Raw genomic sequence first — 18,957 nt, 5'->3', positions numbered from 1 at the left:
TTGTTTTAATAATCTAGTCCAATAAATTGTAGCCTAGAATCTATGTCAACAGTCACAATAGTATTTACCAACACCACTAGTAAAATCAAGAGTAAGTTGCGAAACGGTTCATTCTGATTTGGTTCTATAAAGGTTATCCTCACAAATATCCCTGCATCTGTAGAAAACGTGAAATTATTTTTGACATCGGAAGCGTTATTATTTCCGTTTGTATTCATTATTTATTTGTTGTAAGTATTTCTTGTGAACTTTTAATGTAATGTCTGTTGTCTGTATGAGTCGATTTGTTGGCAAATTAGTTTCCCTGTATCTAGGAATACATTTAATTTAAATTACATCGACCTATTGTGTTCGAATTAGAGCATAAACGCAAAGTACGGATAGCCCTCAGCAGCACAGTAAGGGAAATGTGCGTCTGTATGCTATGAATATATGTTCTCTGCTGAGGCAGTCAGCCTGATCTTTGAGGATGTATGTGTGCGTTTCCTCTTGGGAGCCATTAAAGACTGCGAATGGACTCTTAGTGGGTTAAACACATTCACATTGACCCTTCCGCCGCAACTTTAACCCCTCACAAGACCCCCAGAGTTTAACCGTTGGGAGAGTTGGGTTTAACCTGTTAAGCCCTGAGCCTGTTTTCCAGGTCTCAGGCTCGAAAATGACATTCCCAGAACAAATGACCATAACTTCACTTCTAAAAGGGGTAAATTAATAATCTTTTTTCTCAAAGCAATGATAAACCTGTGAGTCGGATGTAGAAGAGTCAGAATCAATATATATTGTTTTTATTTTAAAGTAAATTCAGATTGAACATAGTAAGAAATAGTGTGTCCTTCCAAAGAAAAAACATTACTTATAGTGAAAACCACCCTTGAATGATGGGATAGTAGACTAAAAGCTTTAGGAATCCAAACTATAACATATAATTGTCAGGGTTGAGCGAAGCAGGCAGGACCCAAATGCAGATTTAACAGGAAATACCTTTATTTGAAGGTTACAAGAAAAATACAGAGCTCTTCCCCGTGAACACATTCAAAAACAAACAAGGATCTCACAAAGACAAACAGAAAACGCAGAACCTAAATGCACACAGGACTAATGAAACAAACAAGACACAGGTGAGGAGGGAGGAGAAAACACAGGGGCACAAGGTGAACACAATCAGGTAATCAGGTAGGAGGGAACACACAGACAGGAAACCAAAGACAGATCTAGACAAGACAAAACACAACACAGACAGATCATGACAATAATAAGTACCCTGTATCAAGATTGATGCAAAACATGTGAAAATGTACCTTTTTAGAGAGATTTAGCAACAAAAAAACACTTATGGGGTCATTTGGGTGGATTTGACCTATCTCTGGCCCCCCTTGGTCGATTTTGATGATTGACATCTCTTTTTAACCGTTAGAACCAATGGAATCGAGGGGAAGTTCCACATACACACACACTTTACCAAATAAGGAGTGAGAGTGACGCGTAGCCAGAATACCCAAAACAGGAAGCTGTCATACACTAGGACGCTATCATTAGCAGCTAATATGAAAACTCAGTTTTTTACATAAAAATGGAATTATGGATTATCAATCATTTTTCAAAGTGACAGACACATTGGATTAACCTATGGATTAACCTTCAGCCGCGTTTTTCTCGTTTTAATGCCATTGAACACAACTTTTGATCAGAATAACAGCAAAAGGTGAGCATATCTCAGTTTTTTGCTACCTAAAGCTACGTCGTGTGTGGTCTAGTTTTTCTTCCCCTGTCGCGAGTTCTAATTTCTCAGTGATGATACTTATATTTCTATAATCTGTGGAATCTCAGCTTGCTAGCAAAGCTTGTTTGTGCATATCGGATAAGTATATTGATCGATTTATACCTGTTCTGTGCTAACTGCGTTAGAATTTTTTCGCTCAGGGTTCGTTTAGACGCTTCTTGTGAGACATTTTAAGAAGCCCTGAGACACAGTTTCGTGAAGAAGAAAAGAAAAAGCCCCATCGGCGGGGGCTTTGGGGATTAACAGGTTAAAGCAGAATGTGAGATCTGCAAATCTTCACATTTACCATGGCAGGCAAAATGGTTTCTGGTCAGTGTGAATGTGAGTTTCCCCTGGAACTGACAGCATGAGTTCACTTACTTGTTTCTGTGCCTGTCTGAGTTTGTTAGTCTGTAATAATAGTGTCTATGTTTGGGTGAGAAACTGAAAAAGAGAGTATGAGAGAAAATAGTTATATCTGAACATATAGCTATTCCGTCAAACTATATTCAGAGACTGTTCAGATACCCCGTTCAAATGTTTGTTTCTCTACTTCGTTCGATGTTCTCATACATAATATTCTCTTTCTCACCCCTTTCTTTCGACCCCATTCTACCATTCCATTTGCTTCCCCTTTCTCCCTCCGCCATCTCCCTGTGTACTGCTCTATCTTCCGTCTGCTTCTCCCTCTCTCGCCTCCTTGATCGCTTTCTTTTGGTCTCGACACCTGACAGAGACAGGATCCAGCAGTAAATCTCCTAAAGCACAGTCATCCACCATCGTTCACACCACAAAGCTGGAGAGAGAGGGTGAAGAAAGACGGGAAGACCGGAGAGGGAGACACTGTTAGTTTGTAGAGGAGGAGAACAAAAGATACAAGATAACAAAAAGACAAACAGACACAAAATGGCCCGAGACACAGGCGGCGGTGAGGGGTGAAACAGACACTGATGGAGGTGATAAAAGAGTGATGGAAGGGAAGAGACAGTGAGGGAGGGAGATAAAGACACAAGCTTTCACATAACTCACACACAACACACACACACACACACACACACACACACACACACACACACACACACACACACACACACACACACACACACACACACACACACACACACACACACACACACACACACACACACACACACACACACACACACACACACACACACACACACACACACACACACACACACTTAATGGTGGCAGGATGAGCAACACCATGAAGATCCCCCCCTGAGCCAGAAGACATCCTTCCTGCTAAGGCAAATGGGGGCATGTTGGGCAAAAAGCCTCAATTTAAAGAGGACAACCACTCAGCACATAACACCTCACTTTAACATGTGAGTGTGTGCATGTATGTGTCAGCATATACAGTTATGCATGTGCGAGCCAATGTGATAGTCCTACCTCTCATATTTGTGTTTGCATTTGTGCCAGTTTACACATAGTACTCTGTCCATTTGCACAAGTCTACACTTCATTTAGAGTATCGGTGTTTGTAGGATTGTGTTTCTGTGTGTGGGTGTGTGTGAGTGTGTGTGTGGGTGTGTGTGACAGCGGGCCGGGCACAGTGTCCGTTGCCGTTGGTTTATGACTGCTGAGGTCTGATTACATCGGTGCAACTGGAGGGGTGAGCAGACTGGTGGTTCTATCTGTCTTCTGTGTGGCTGACTGAACAGACACACGAATGGAGATGGCTCAGCCAGAGACACTTGGCCTGTGTCCCAGAGATCTCACAGATACAGCCACATAATGGATTCACACACAAAAAAAATCACCAAATTCCTAGTTGATTTGCTAGTTCCATGTCCGTCCATCATTGAATTTGATCTCTTTAAGTCGTATCCCTGATGGTGTGTGGGTAGTATTGAGGTTTTCTTTACAGGTTTACATCCATGTATTATCACATTTATTATACATGTCCTACATTTTTGAATGAAACAATGAGTGTGTCCAGTGATCCCTCAAAATCAAGTTAGAAAAATCTTTTATATAATAACATTTCATCATTCTGCTCATACCTGAGTGTTTTAGCAGGCTGCCAGTATTGTCAGAAGCATATAAGTCCTGATTTATGCTGCTGATCCAAAAGAACATGACCTGAATGCATTTATTGGTGAATTACATTTCACAAGTCAGGACGAGTGCGCAATATATCCTACAAGTTAACAGCTCCCACTAAAACTTTCCTTTAAACAGTATAAAACCTTCTAAACGGCTATTCTGTTCAAATTTGTTATCACTGTTTCAATGTCTATTTTATCTTTTTAACCCATGCTTTCTTACAGCATATCTAAATATATATATATTTGTATTATCAATAGTTTTGTCCAATCACCTATCCAACTTAATACGATTCCTTTCTAATTGGAAGGAATTGGTAAAAAGAGAAAATATAACATTGGATCAAAAACATTGTCATTTTATTTTCTTGAAGAAATTATTTTTAATTACTGCAGCATAAAACATTTTCAATTCAGTTTTGCAAAACGGTATTATGTTTACAATTTTTTCCCACTGAAATGTGCTGGTTAGAATGACTGTGAGAACATGTTATATCTTCACTATGAGTTACATTTGAGGGATCTTTGAATTTTCCTTTTGATTTTGATGGTAAGTATTGTTGTCAAAATATATTACAGCGAGTTTAAATATAATTTTACAATTTAGAGAACAGAGAGGTTTAAGAAACATTTTCCTTTTAGAAAAAGTTGATTCTCAGAGATGCAGTCACTGAGGCAAACTTTTCTGTATTGAAATGACATTTTGGAAAGTGTAAAAGGTTGGAATATATTTCACATCAGGAAAATGCTTTGTTCTCCTGAAGTAGTTAGGAAAGTAAGTTTGGTACTTTTTTAGTTTGTTTCCAATTTTGCTGGGATAATGATATCTTACTATGTTTAAACGAGTGTTTATGTTATGAAAACTCTTAAATCATTATCACCCTTGAAAATCTCATTTCTGGCCGATTTATATTCTAATTAATTCAAAGTTTTGCTTTAAAGAGAGTCTGATCTTTATATAGAATGAGGCAGTGTTTAAAGGTGTTCTTGCCTAATGAAACCACAGTGGTTTTTATATAATACTCAGAGGGATAGGGCAGAGGTAGCATGCTTTATCTTGTGACTGCTGTAAGTGTGCACTAGTACAAAGCCCGCTGAGAGAGGGAGAAGTGACAGAGAGGGGGGGGGTAGATATGGGGAAGGAGGGGGGGGGGTATATGGTAGAGAACAAGAGACTACTAGATGTTGTTACATTTATTGAGAGGGAGCTAAGCCCTTTGCGCTATGGGAATTTGAAGAGGAGAGAGGAGAGCGACAGAGAGGGGGCCGTAGATGGGTGTGCGAGAGAGACTGACACTAGGAAAGATGTGACTTAAGAAGGAAAAGAAGAAAAATAAATAGACATGAAACCCAGAATGATTTAGAGCCTGGTGGAGGATGGAAAAGAGACAGCAACAGACAAGAGAAAGAGGTGGAGAGATGGACAGTGATGTATAGGTGTGCCGGGCAGTCAGTGCATAAAGCTCAGAGTGACTCCCAAGTGTATGGAATTAGAGAAGAACAATGTGGCGTAAAGCGATTGGGGAGTCTCAGATGCCTGATGCTCTTCCTGTTCACTTCGAGAAGATTCACCCTCAGCCGGACCCTATAGTGTCTGTTTGTGTGTATTTAAGAGAGAGTGAGACACAAAAAGAGAAAACGTAGGGAGAAAAAGAAAGTAAATTAAGAAGATAATGAGGGGAAAAGGGGGGGAGGGCATGTGTTGATGTGTGAATTCATGTGTGGAAAGGCACGTGAGTGTGTGTGAATATTATATCTAAGTGTGTGTATCTGATGCTATGCGAATCCTAAATGTGGATGAAAACCAAGGCTTTGAGCCCCATCTGAGCACTGTATGGGGACTCTGAGAAGCTTTCATGTAGACTTTTTCTCTCTCACTCACTCACTCACACACACACACACACACACACACACACACACACACACACACACACACACACACACACACACACACACACCACACACACACACACACACACACACACACACACACACACACACACACACACACACACACACACACACACACACACACACACACACACACACACACACACACACACACACACACACACACACACACACACACAACAGCATCCCCTCATGCCTTCTGTTCTAAATGTACACCTAACATGAGAACAGAAGAACGGGGGAGGAGGCAATGATGAGCAAGGTAAAAGAGTGAAGCAGGAGGGTGGAGGATGAGAGGCAAAGGACAGAAGTAAGCAGACAGTGGGTGGGGCAACAGGAGAAGGGTGGAGAGAAGCTGCACAGGAAACAAGAACAGCAGAGGTGAGAGAAGAAGTGGTGATAGTAATGAGGAAGAGGCTAAACTAAAAGAGTTAAAGATGAGATGAGAGGAGAGGAGCAAGAGAGATGGAGAGAGTTCGACAGATAGGGAGGGAGGGGGAAGGACAGCGGTATATTATTCAAGGTGTCCAGTCTATCTATTGCCTGCTGTGCAATACCACCCCTCTGATTTACTCGGCCGAGTGACTGATGAGAGACAGGATGAGAAGGAGGGATGCAGGGATGAAGGGATGAGAGAGGAGGGAGGTCTCGCTACGAACGTTTAGGCCAAATTAACGGCACCTCATAAATTAGACTAACAGCCAAAGCGGAGGGGCTGGTGGGGAGGGGCTGTGGATGCGTGTGTGTGTGTGCAAGTGTGTCTCTGTGTACACAAGTATGTATTTGTTGTGCATGTATGTGAATGATGACATGTCAAGAGGGAACAATTTGAACCAGTGCAAACAGATTACTCTCTGATAAAGTAGCGATATCCCACCGTTCACTCATACAAACACAATCTTCCCTTGATTACTGCACACGCTGAAGCGTTCTCTCCTGCATGATGCGCTCATAAACTCAAGCAGCAGGGAGATGTTACATATTTTTAAAAGGTTTTGCTAAGGCAAAGGAAGGAAATGAAAGGAAAATGTGAATATTTGTTTGTTTGTAGCCTTTATTTAACCAGGGGCCTATACTACGAAGCTGGTTCAACCTAACCTGGATATGTTTGAGTTAGCCGGTTGGCCTAATCCAAAACATACGCGCTCTCACTAAACTGTACTACGACGCTGGTTATCAAGTGGATCGCTCAAGCCAGCCGTGTCCTATCTAGTTAGGTGCGCGTTCACATGAAAGGGGTGGTATCTGGAGCATTCGACCAATCACAAACATGGAGAAGCGTACTGACAGCGCAGCGTCATACTTCCTGAATGAAAAGTGAACTTTAATACTAGTCAAAAATGAAGAAGTTAAACTTTAAACATCCATGACTTAAACACTTTATCCAGGATAAAAGCCACATAGCTGCACCTGCAAGGTGAATACAGCTGGCAAAAGAAAAAGTGTTTGAATGCGTACATTAACAGGTTTATGATATCACTGCCCCGTCTAAAACACGATCTGACTTTAATTACATTTGTCTCGAGTGTTTCGTCAACTTATGTGTTGCTTAAAATAATACTTCTGCATACAGTATGTGACACTGTGAGTGTTGCACGGCCAGATACGGCTCAGCTGACTCAGATAAGGAGATATATGATACATTATGAAGTGATATGCCGCGGACTGTACTTAATGTACTCTGATCCGGTTACTTATGTTGTGGCCGATATTTAAGTAAGCTTTCTTAACGCTAATGTTATAACAGTCAGATTGCTCTGAAGATGGAGGTGATATTCTATTGATGTTCACGTTCACACAGTCGGTAATTTTTGCCGGCCGTCTTTCCTGCAACGGCAGCTTTTCTGTATTTCCTTTCTCCTGTAATATGACTTGATCGCTTTAAACTCCGCACACTGAGCTCTGATTGGTCAGCAGGCGGTGCTTTCACTGAGTTGAGCTCTTAGCCTGCAACCTAACCTGGTCCCGACCAGGTTAGCCGCTAAGCATATATTACCATGGAGATCTAGCCTGCTAAAAAGAGAACCAGCTTCGTAGGACCGGAAAGCCGGAGTTTCCCCTGAATTTAGCCGGCTAAGCGAAAATCCTGCTTCGTAGTATACTCCCCAGGTGAAGCCCCTTGAGATCAAAAGATCTCTTTTTCAAGGGTGACCTGCAGGACATTAGTTACACATGTAACATAAAAACAACAGAACAACAATAAGGATGACATACAACATAATGCTGACTAGGGCTGCTCAATTAATCGTATTTTAAAATCGTGATTACGATTATGGCTTGCAACGATTACGAAAACAACGTAATTGACATAAAACGATAATTTTTGTATTACTTTTTTTTTTGGTTTTTCAGTTGAATTATACTTAAAGGTCCCATGTCATGGCCATTTCCACTGATCATAATTCCATTGTTGTGGTCTACTAGAATAGATTTATACTGTGCAATTTTCCAAACTCACATTGGTTTCGCATTCAGCATCTCTGTAAAGTATGTGTATTCACTCTCTCCACTAAACGGCTCGTTGCCGCTCTTGCCCCCCCCTCCCTGTGAGCCCAGTGTGCTCCGATTGGTCGGGACCAGTCGGGACGTTGGGAATCGCGCTGAGCTCCGTGGAGGTGTTGTTTCCTTGTTTAGCGATACACAGCGAAACATAGCCAAACTCATCCTGAGCACACACAAAGTCACAGCTGAAGTAAAAACAATAAGTGTGGCTTGATATTGAGTAAGCAAAAGGTTGATAAACGCTGTGAGAATGGGTCTTCAGAGAGAATTTCGCCGCGATCCCAACTGTCTGTTATCAGCCTGCAGCCAGGGAGGAGAAATCAGCAGAGCTGCCTGCACTGAGTGTGTGAGGAAGTCCGTGGATTGGTCAATTTGGACCAATCAGCGGGGGCTTAACGTAACGGCTCCGCGGACGTAACGTAACGGCTCCACGGATTAGTCCATTTTGTTCCGGGGACGACATGACATCATGATGTACCCGGAAGAATCAAATGGACAGTGACGTATCTCCAACGATGCGTTTTGGGGAGGTATTTTCTGTTTTAGAGTTTTACTCGCTACATGGTGTACTTTGAGGGTTTTGACTCTGCAGACCGTTTACATGCATACAAACCTTCATAACACACAAGGGGACGGGCAATAATCGGAAAAGCATGACATGTCACCTTTAAAGTTCAGGGTAATCAACTGTTAAAAACATACTGTTCACATTTTTTTCTCCAATAAATGGATGTTTTTCGCAATTACAATTATTGAGCCAAATAATTGAGATTAAGATATTTGCCATAATCGAGCAGCCCTAATGCTGACAGAATAAATGTTTTTAAGAATACCACAACATTTCCCTCTCTTTAACGAAGTGACCTTGCAGTCTAAACATATAAAATGTGAGACACAGGACACAAATCCCACTCTAGAGTCCTATATGCTTGGTATGGCAAATCACCCCCCTTCTTTCCTCTCTTCATAGATTGGAAAAAAAAACCTGAATCCAATCCAGGCAGAATTACATTACCTCCATTTGTCAAAGCAATTACAAGTATATAACATGTTTTCTAGAAGGCACGGTTACTGAATGAGAAAATTCCTTTTAGCTTCATACAATTTTCATTCCCTTGGAGACAGCTCTTTACTGTATGTAAGTATTTTGTTACCGTTCAAGCTACACGTAGCACAAATCCCCCCTGTGGACGTTATTTATGTTACTCCCTTTAAATTCCAAAGAAATGTTAACTCTGTCAGAAGTGCAGGCACTTGGCGATCGCCGTGTGATTACAGCAGTTCTTGACTGAGTGAGATACTAATACAAACACACACACACACACACACACACACACACACACACACACACACACACACACACACACACACACACACACACACACACACACACACACACACACACACACACACACACACACACACACACACACACACACACACACACACACACACACACACACACACACACACACACACACACACACACACACACACACACACACACACACACACCAATCTTGGCAGTGCAGAGTTGATGCTCAGAGTGATTAAAGTGGCGTGCCTCTGAGTGTGTCACCTGGGTGCTGCTGTATCTTAAATCAGGACAGTGGGGCTCAGATTGGGTATTGACTGGCCTGCAGAAGTCTCCATCCATCACGCTGAGAAACGATAGCACAGAGGCAGCCCTGATGTACCCATATACCACTGATGTTGCTCACTGGCTTGCTGAGGTGACGTAAGGTTAGGGTTATCGCACAAACTGTTATTTATGTTGCGTGGTAAGCAGGCAGATGTGGACTGATGGGCAATGCGTCAAGAAATGGATAAACCCGTGTTCAGAAGATAACACAAAGACAGACACACCTGTGACAAACACTGGATGACAGACACATGCTCAGATGTGCAGCACTTATCACTAGAGATAAGACTTCCTTTGCTGTCTCTCACTACCAGTCACACACACACACACACACACACACACACACACACACACACACACACACACACACACACACACACACACACACACACACACACACACACACACACACACACACACACACACACACACACACACACACACACACACACACACACACACACACACACACACACACACACACACACACACACACACACACACACACACACACACACACACACACACACACACACACACACCACTCGGTTTTGAGGGCCTGAGCAGCATCTTTTGACTGTGTGCCTAATGATAATAAATGAGCCATCATGGGTGGGGAGGGAGACACTAAGTCATCCCCTTCATCGACAGGAGTAAGACTGGGAGCCCCAAGGTCACCCCACTGTCAGCATCACTCTCCCTAACGACTGCTCGCTCGCTCACATGCACAAATTCATACATTCACACATTCATACATGTGCACATACATACGCACTCACAGACAAAGCGGCAAAAAGTGCACCATGCCATGTCCAAACTTAAGCACACATACATACGCACATGCTGGAGACCTCATGGCGAAACATACTTCAAGAAACTCAGATGTATTTATTTTCAAGATAATCCCTTACATTTGTTGGACATTTTAACCAAAGAATAATCTCTGTCAGGGGCAAATAGAAAAATGCAGCATTTAACATAAAAGCAAAGATAAGCTGAAAGTCAGAAATAGTTTTATAGCACACCTTTTTTTAAGTATAGTTTGATCCTATCTCTTGCTTAATATCATTCAGAGTTACCCCTACAGTAGGTTAGAAACCTGTTTTCTAATTTGAGTTTTAATTTAGAAAAAAGGAGAAAACCCATTTGAACCCATCAATAGGAAGTTATTTACTCTCAAAGCATGATTTGACCTCACCATGCGCAGTAAGTATACATAATATCACCAGCCAGCGTTTCCCCTTTAGCTAAATAGAACCAGATCAGATCAGCTGAGGAAGACAAGCATAACAGAATCATGTCTTTAGAAAACCCCTGACCCTCCTGATTTCCGGCCCTCTCCCTAATGAGCTGCCACGCATTGTCATCTCTCAGAGGCACAGATCTGAATTCAAATCCTGAAAAGGGGGGCCAAGTAAATTCCTCCAGTCAAGAGACACAAACTAAGTCCAAAAAAGTGAATGTTATTAATGCTGTACTAAAAATGTAAGTTTGTGGGAGAGAGGAGGCATCGGAAGACGCGTTGAAGAAATGAACAGGAGGGTAGCGCCTTTACTTTCAACTGTGGGAATTCTTTTCACACACACGGGCACATACACACACATATATAGATTACACAAGCACACACATGCATTGGGCACACACACACGCACAGGTTGCAAGTTTAGACTGTAGCTGTCGAAAGCTAATTTGCACCACATTGAAATGCATCTCAATTAAAGAGAAACACATCGAGGTGCCAGGGGAGGAGAGAAGAGAGAGATGTGAGAGAACGGGAGGGAGGAACGGGGTGTGAAACAGATAGTGTGGGAGAGTATGAGAGTAATAGAAAGGGAGGGGGGGAGTGAGCTCAACTGTATTTGGCAAGGAAAGAAGGGAGGGAGAGAGAAAGAGAGATAGAATGTTTTCATCTCCCTCTCTTGGAAAAACATCTCATTTTGGGATGAATCAGATTTAGAAAGGGTCTTAGGAGGTTGAGGCGCAGCTAAAATCCTAACTAACTTCAACCTCGTTAACACCAGCTCTTAGGTTTGATACCAGCTCACCAGGGCTGTCCCTCTCAAACTGTGTGTGTCTGCGAGTATGTGTATGTAGTCAGATATTTGTAAGCCCAAGGCCGTGTACTGCTTGACAGAAGGGATGGATACCTACAAGACACAATAGGGTTTCACCTGAGTAAGTAGTGTAACTGCAGGCCTGCACTAATGTGATTTTGGTATTTTGAGAATATGTTGAACAATTTGTCACCTTAAAAAAATAATGAGTACATGTGTGATTTTGTAAGTGTGCGTCCGAGAGAACAAATAAAAATCGGAGGAAAGAAACACACAGATACACAAACACACACACAATCTGTCACATGGAAAAATCAGGATTGGCTTTGTATTCCGCTACCATTTTTCACGGACTGTCATGTTCTTAAGACTGTGATGATGCTGCCAGCCCACCATCTCAACAACAACACCAAATACAAGTTGATTCATTCTTTCATGCTGTCAAAAGATACTCAACGTGTCTACTTTCTTGCAAAAGCCCCTTAACCCGGTGTTTGCCTCTGTTTCAATATAAGTCATGCAGCTCTTATAGTGAAGAGCATTCTGGGAAATGAAGTCCTTTTGATATTGTTCTGGTGTAAGATACAGCACCTTGCTCCAGACTACAGTAATGTTTTATCATCAACATTATTACATCATTATCATTATGATGTAGTGTCCCTTATCAGTTTATGTGATAATCAGATTTTTAAGAGCCAGATCACTGTCATCATGATCTTGACTGCCATCAGCGACACCATGTCAGCACATCATCTGATAAGACATCACCTAATTTTCACCTGACGAAAAACTGATGGGGTCGTCTAGGCTAAATAATTACTTTGTTGCATGATTGCCTGGCCATGCCAACAATGAGATGCAAATCTCTACAATAGCATTTGTGAGAATGGCAGACTGAAACCCTTCTGAAGAGAGAAGAGCAGGTAAATTGAGATGGGAAGACACAGGGCACTCTTCATTTGAAATACATTTCCTTTGTTATATAGCTACGTTTACATTTAATATAGCTAGAAACATGAGATAAATTCTGCTTTTGTGATCATATTCTCCTCCACTCTCACCTTTAGCTTTTTGGGCCACTGAAAAACCGAGGAGAGAAACAGTGCGGCATGAGGGACCTGCTGTTGTACAGGAAGATACCTGGGTTATGAGACAGTCTCATTTACACTTCTTGTAAGAAGCTGGTCTTGTTAGGTCATCCCTTAGCCTCCCCTTGTTTGTCTTACAGTCACATCGCTAAACAAAAAAAAAGTATCGGCCTTCTTTTATATAAATCTCAGACTGGTGACAAGCATGTTAAAGCCTGGAGAACTTACTGTGTATCAGTGAAGGCCCTGACAGCTAAATATATAAATATATAAGCTAAAAGAAAAACTGCTTACATGGGTTTTCCTCTTCCTCCAATACTTTGAGTTAGCATAATCTCTCCCTCTCCCTCTCTCTGTCCCTCTTTTCTTTCTGCTCACTTATTCTTTACTTGCATACACATGACTGAGCAAAGCTCTCACACACACACACACACACACACACACACACACACACACACACACACACACACACACACACACACACACACACACACACACACACACACACACACACACACACACACACACACACACACACACACACACACACACACACACACACACACACACACACACACACACACACACACACACACACACACACACACACACACACACACTCCTGGGTACATGCTTCACAATGACAGCCCCATACTGTACATGGACAATAAAACACATCAGCAAACTACTCAGACAACCTCCACAAGCACTTTCTCATGTCCTCTGTTTCTTAACAGAGCCTCAATCTGCCCTTGATGACACTGCTTATCAGCCTTAAAGCAGCTCTCTGTTGTGTGCTGTCTGATCGACTTGTCATTACATTAAATAGGGACTCTCTATTAGTGCAAATGGTGGCACATAACCAGATAATCGGCTGTGGACAGCAAGTGTGGCTATGTGGGAGGTGAGATGCTAACGGATGGTGTGTGGGAGAGTAATGTTTTATGTTGGAGGAAGTGTGATATCTCCATTATAGACAAGCTTAATTGATAAACAGGACAATAAAAGCATCAAATGGCCCCATAGATTTCTGCCTACAGCACAGCCAGCAGTACTGTAGGATGTCAGTAACACTATAAATATGATGGGGAGTAATGGAAATGATAATAATAGCATATCAAGTAGAGGATTAAGAACGATATCAGACATAATTGAAGAGAAATAAAAGAGTAATAAAACCCCTCGTAAAATAAGGGGAGCCGAGCTTCCCTGAGGGATTCCTCAAATGTGTCTTTCTTCTCACACCCCTCACTCCTATAATCTCTCCTCAACTCCCTCACCCCGGCCCGGCTCTACTTTACTCAATTCACCCTTCGTGGTAGGAATACTGACTGATAATTGTCACAAATGGCCATGTTTAATTACCATGCATAATAAACACGAACTTCGCTGCCATGGGCTAACATTTTAAAGAGAGGAGCGAGAAAGCTTCGCCACCACGCGGGCTTTCTTTCAGCTCCGGGCTTTCATGAGCAAACAAATCATGTAACGCTATTTTGAGTGTGATTTAAAAGAAGACAAAAGTGCCCGGGTATTTTGTACACGCCCGTTTCAAATCATTAAAACAAAGCCACATGGGACACTTTACCGTTTCCCGGAGATTGCCAAATGATTAAACAAAATCAAGGTAACATTTCGGTAAAAGTGTGCTCACCAGAATGTACGGATCAGAGCTCGGTGTACGGAGAATCCCGAGGAGTTTCCCTGTCTTTCTTCACCCCAAGTTGAAGGCAGCGATCAGACGCGCTCCCACAGTCCCGACTGAACTGCAAAAGGAAAAGGTAAGACCACATTGAGAGAAAGCACGTCAGCCTCTCAACATCCCGGGCGGCAATCGAGGTCAACCACCCAAAAAGTACATCAATAATTACACACATTTATCCCACTAATCCGGGACTGTACCTCTTAAACGCGCCGAGATGACCACCATTGAACGAGACGGAAAAAGACAAGGCAGCGGCTGTCAGATTTGACTTCAAACTGATGCTGACGATGCGCACCGAGATAAGCTCCGGAGGAGGGGAAGAGGGGAGGGGGGAGGGAGAGAGAGAAAAAAGAGAGGGATGGAGAGCAGGGGTGTAGACAGATTTAGAGAATTGAATTAAACAATCCAAAACTTAAAAGTTATTCAACTAGGTCATAATATGAAACACAAAGGACCTATGTAAAATGAATTATACCACATTAATTCATGAAAAATCCCAATGTTACAGAAACTCTCAAAGGTTTATGGTTGCAATACAATACTATAATTCCTATATAGTCAACATGTCCTGAGGCTAACAGCCACAAGCAAGACGGGGGTCCTGCTGCCACACACACTGATGTATTATACAATAAATGCACTGCATGTCTTTCAGATGTTTTAGGCGGCTTGAAGATCATTTGAACATGAAAATGCCAAAAAGAAGGAGACAGGATGATAACTGCAAACAACATTTACAATGATGCTTTACAAAGAAGCATCCTCAAAGATGCTTTCAAAAGATGACCGGAGACTTTTTGGCTCCCAGCCAGACTTACAGTACCTCTGGTGGCGCGGGCATATCTAGAGACTCGCAGCATTTGCAGTGTTTATCATCCACATTCATTTGGTGAAAACCACAAATTCAAGATTCCTTTCGATAAATGGATTGCTACAAACGAGTGACTGAATACACATATGCTTATAAGGTTTCTTTTTAAGGCAGTAGGCCTATTGGGCCACATTTGTCTAAACTAAGACCATTATTTGGACATGTTTTTAGAAATGAACACACTTTTTGGATTAAAGCCTTTAATCAGTAGTACAGTAGTACGACCAGATGTGCTCTTTTATACAACAAATGTCATGTTTTTTTAATGCAGGGGCAGTTGTTTAGGACTACTTAAATTGAGATAAGTTTACATCTGGGGGGCTTACCACCTCGGCTATATTATTACCATGAAGGAAACCCTTCTACTATATTATAAGAAAGACAGACAGAGAAAATATAAATGCAAACAAACATGATATATGTCAAGTACGGTATATCTGTGTGTGCGTTAAAACCAATTACACTTACAAAACTTTGTATGATAAAATACTGTAGGCAACATCTATATGTAATGTAAAACAAGGATGTCTGAAAAGTTAAACTCAAATATGAGACAGGTGATACTTGTGGAGTTAAAAAGGTAAGAAAAATGCGTAGTTTTAATATTTAATTAACAAATAACATAATAAAAATAACGGATACAAGCGGCCGAGATGGGTTTCCTCCGCCGGGTGGCTGGTGTCTCCCTTAGAGATAAGGTGAGAAGTTCGGTCATCAGGGAGGGACTCGGAGTTGAGCCGCTCCTCCTTCGCGTCGAAAGAAGCCAGTTGAGGTGGTTCGGGCACCTAGTTAGGATGCCACCTGGGCGCCTCCCTAGGGAGGTGTTCCAGGCACGTCCAGCTGGGAAGAGACCAAGGGGTAGACCTAGGACCAGGTGGAGGGATTATATCTCTTCGCTGGCCTGGGAGCGCCTTGGGATCCCCCAGTCAGAGCTGGTTGATGTCGCCAGGGAAAAGAAAGTTTGGGGCTCTCTGCTGGAACTGCTACCCCCGCGACCCGACCACGGATAAGCGGGAGAAGATGGATGGATGGATAACAAATAACCATATATTTTTTTACGTAAGGCCACAATACCAACCACATAGGTATTTTATTTTTATTTTATTGTTTTTGTAATTCCACTTTCAAACACATCCTGCAGGCCGACGGTTCTTGTCCCACTCCTGAATATCATCTTTTTCATTACCGGCCATCTTGACGGCTTGGTAAATGCAGCGACTCACAACTTAGTGGTGTCAGGCTTCTCAACATTCTCCGGCCTGACACAATAGAACAATATACTACAGGAGAAAGAGGAGAGAAGATGGATGAAGTGAGTAGAAAAAGGGCAAAGGTCAGGGTGAGATCCGTGTCCGTCTTGTGCTATCTTTGCAGCAAGAGGAAAAGAGGAAAACGGAGGAGGAAGAAGAATAATTCCAAGTGCTGAATTTTTTCTTTTCATATCTCATTCCTGAGTCACCACTTCATCTGTCCACCTACCCCTAGCTCTCCTTTTATCTCTCTCTCTGTCTTCGTCCTCTCTGTCTCTCTACCCCTTTTTTCATATCCATCCCTGCTCTCCCTCTCTCTTTCTAGGAGCATCTCTTGTTTGTTCATGCACCCAAATGTCTGCAACATCCTGCTCTCTATTTACAGAGCATGTGGGTTGAAATGTGTGTGTATTTGTGTGTGTCATCTTTGTACTTGTGTATCTCTGTGCATCCGTCAGTTTATGGATGTAGGTTCTTTGGAGTGTTTTTTTGTGATAAGTTGAAATATTGATCTGTGCATTGTGTGGTATACATATCTATGTTTACCACATGAAACTGTTCACTAAAAGAGACAACCGGTCAAAAGATACTTGCCTGTATATGAATCAATAAGTCAATTGGTCAGTTAGATAATTGGTTAATCAATCAGATCATTTTCATGTTTCATTGCAAAGGGCAGACAGAGGAAGTCAAAAGGAAGGGCAGGAGTGAATATCATAAAGCCTTTATTTCTGGATTTAAAGTTTCAGACTTTCTTTGTGAAAACTATGTTGGCTTCAGAGCGGTTTAGTTAAGGCTCTCTGGGACTCAACACTTCAGTAGATTTTGGTTTAAACCTGGATTTCAAGGTGATGAATCTGATTGCTATGCACCTGCTGTTCTATCTGTATCCATCTGTCCATCTGTATTCGCCTTCATGACTCACCCAAATAATAAGAGGAAATTCGTTGTCTATGTTTTTATGCAGGCTCTGCAATGCAGGCAGTCCATGTGCTTAACTGTATAAAGCTGGTGCAGACCTAAGAGATTGGTAGAATCTATTTTTATAAATGGAAAAAAGTAGAGTTTGCACTTACGTTACATGAACTGGCATGTTGAATGGCTCATATGCAATTTTGAACAGATCACCATTTTTCTGTTCTGCATAGTCCTTAGTTTGTCAAAGTGTGAATATCCTACTAAGTAACACTAAATAAGCCCCATTGGAAAACTATAGAGGGAAACTTCTCTTCCTTTTTCTTAATTACCCATCCCCTGGGCTGCCATCATTAAGGCAAGCCAGACACTGGGACATATTTGGCATTATATTTTTAATGCTACAACAACCGGCTCAGCAAAAAACCACCACAGATTATTCACAGCGTGTGTTTTGGCTGGGTTCCATATACTGTGACACATTATTAGACTCTGTCTTCCCCTCCTCTTCCACCTTCTCTTCCCCTCTCCTCCTCTTCCTCTCTCCTCATCTCCTCCCTTTCCCTCCTCAGATGCTTTTCTTCCTCTGAAGAATTAAAAACGAAAAAAGCTCCTTCATACATGTTTTGTCGATTCACCTACAAGGTCTGTATTGCCGTTTCTGTGCTCTGCAAGTGGGGCTGACAGTGCATTGTATGTGTGCCGGTTGTTTGTGTGCCTCTGTGTGCAGCAGGAAATTCAAAAACTAGGCCATATAGACCACCGAGGGGTTTGAAAGCTCAGGGGGTACCAAAGCAACATGGTTTAAATAAGGAAAAAAAATGTGTTTCAAACGCCATGGAGGGGGAAAAAAGACAACGCATATTCACATTATCACACACACAAGTAGACATGCATACATGCAAACACACGCAAACACACGCACACAGACACACAAACCCCTCCCATCTGATAAACCCCTGGCTCACATTGTGTTCAAAGAGTAACATCAAACACTTAATCACACACAAATCTAAATAAATCTTGGCCAGCTTGATAAACATCCATGTTTCATTTATATGTGCCTCATCAGCCTGCGCTGGTGGCCAACTATTTCCCCATAGATTAGGGCTTCCCCTGCTGTCAGCCTCAGAGCGATGAGCTGCAGACCTTGTCACTATCGACCCAGTTCAGAGCATAATGGATATG

General features: G+C 42.1%; 1 protein-coding gene across 1 annotated transcript in view; it reads right to left on the bottom strand.

The window, feature by feature from the left end:
• Positions 1–15,019, bottom strand: part of ptprdb (protein tyrosine phosphatase receptor type Db) — a 178,722-nt gene extending 163,703 nt beyond the window's left edge. The window contains 2 exon segments of the mRNA XM_034081469.2: positions 14,683–14,794; positions 14,931–15,019. The gene's annotated coding sequence lies outside the window, so the exon portion shown is untranslated.
• Between the last annotated feature and the right edge of the window lie 3,938 nt (positions 15,020–18,957).

The sequence above is a fragment of the Pseudochaenichthys georgianus genome, chromosome 1 (genome assembly GCF_902827115.2).
Source record: "Pseudochaenichthys georgianus chromosome 1, fPseGeo1.2, whole genome shotgun sequence".
Classification (NCBI taxonomy): domain Eukaryota; kingdom Metazoa; phylum Chordata; class Actinopteri; order Perciformes; family Channichthyidae; genus Pseudochaenichthys; species Pseudochaenichthys georgianus.
This window is presented reverse-complemented; position numbering and strand designations above follow the sequence as displayed.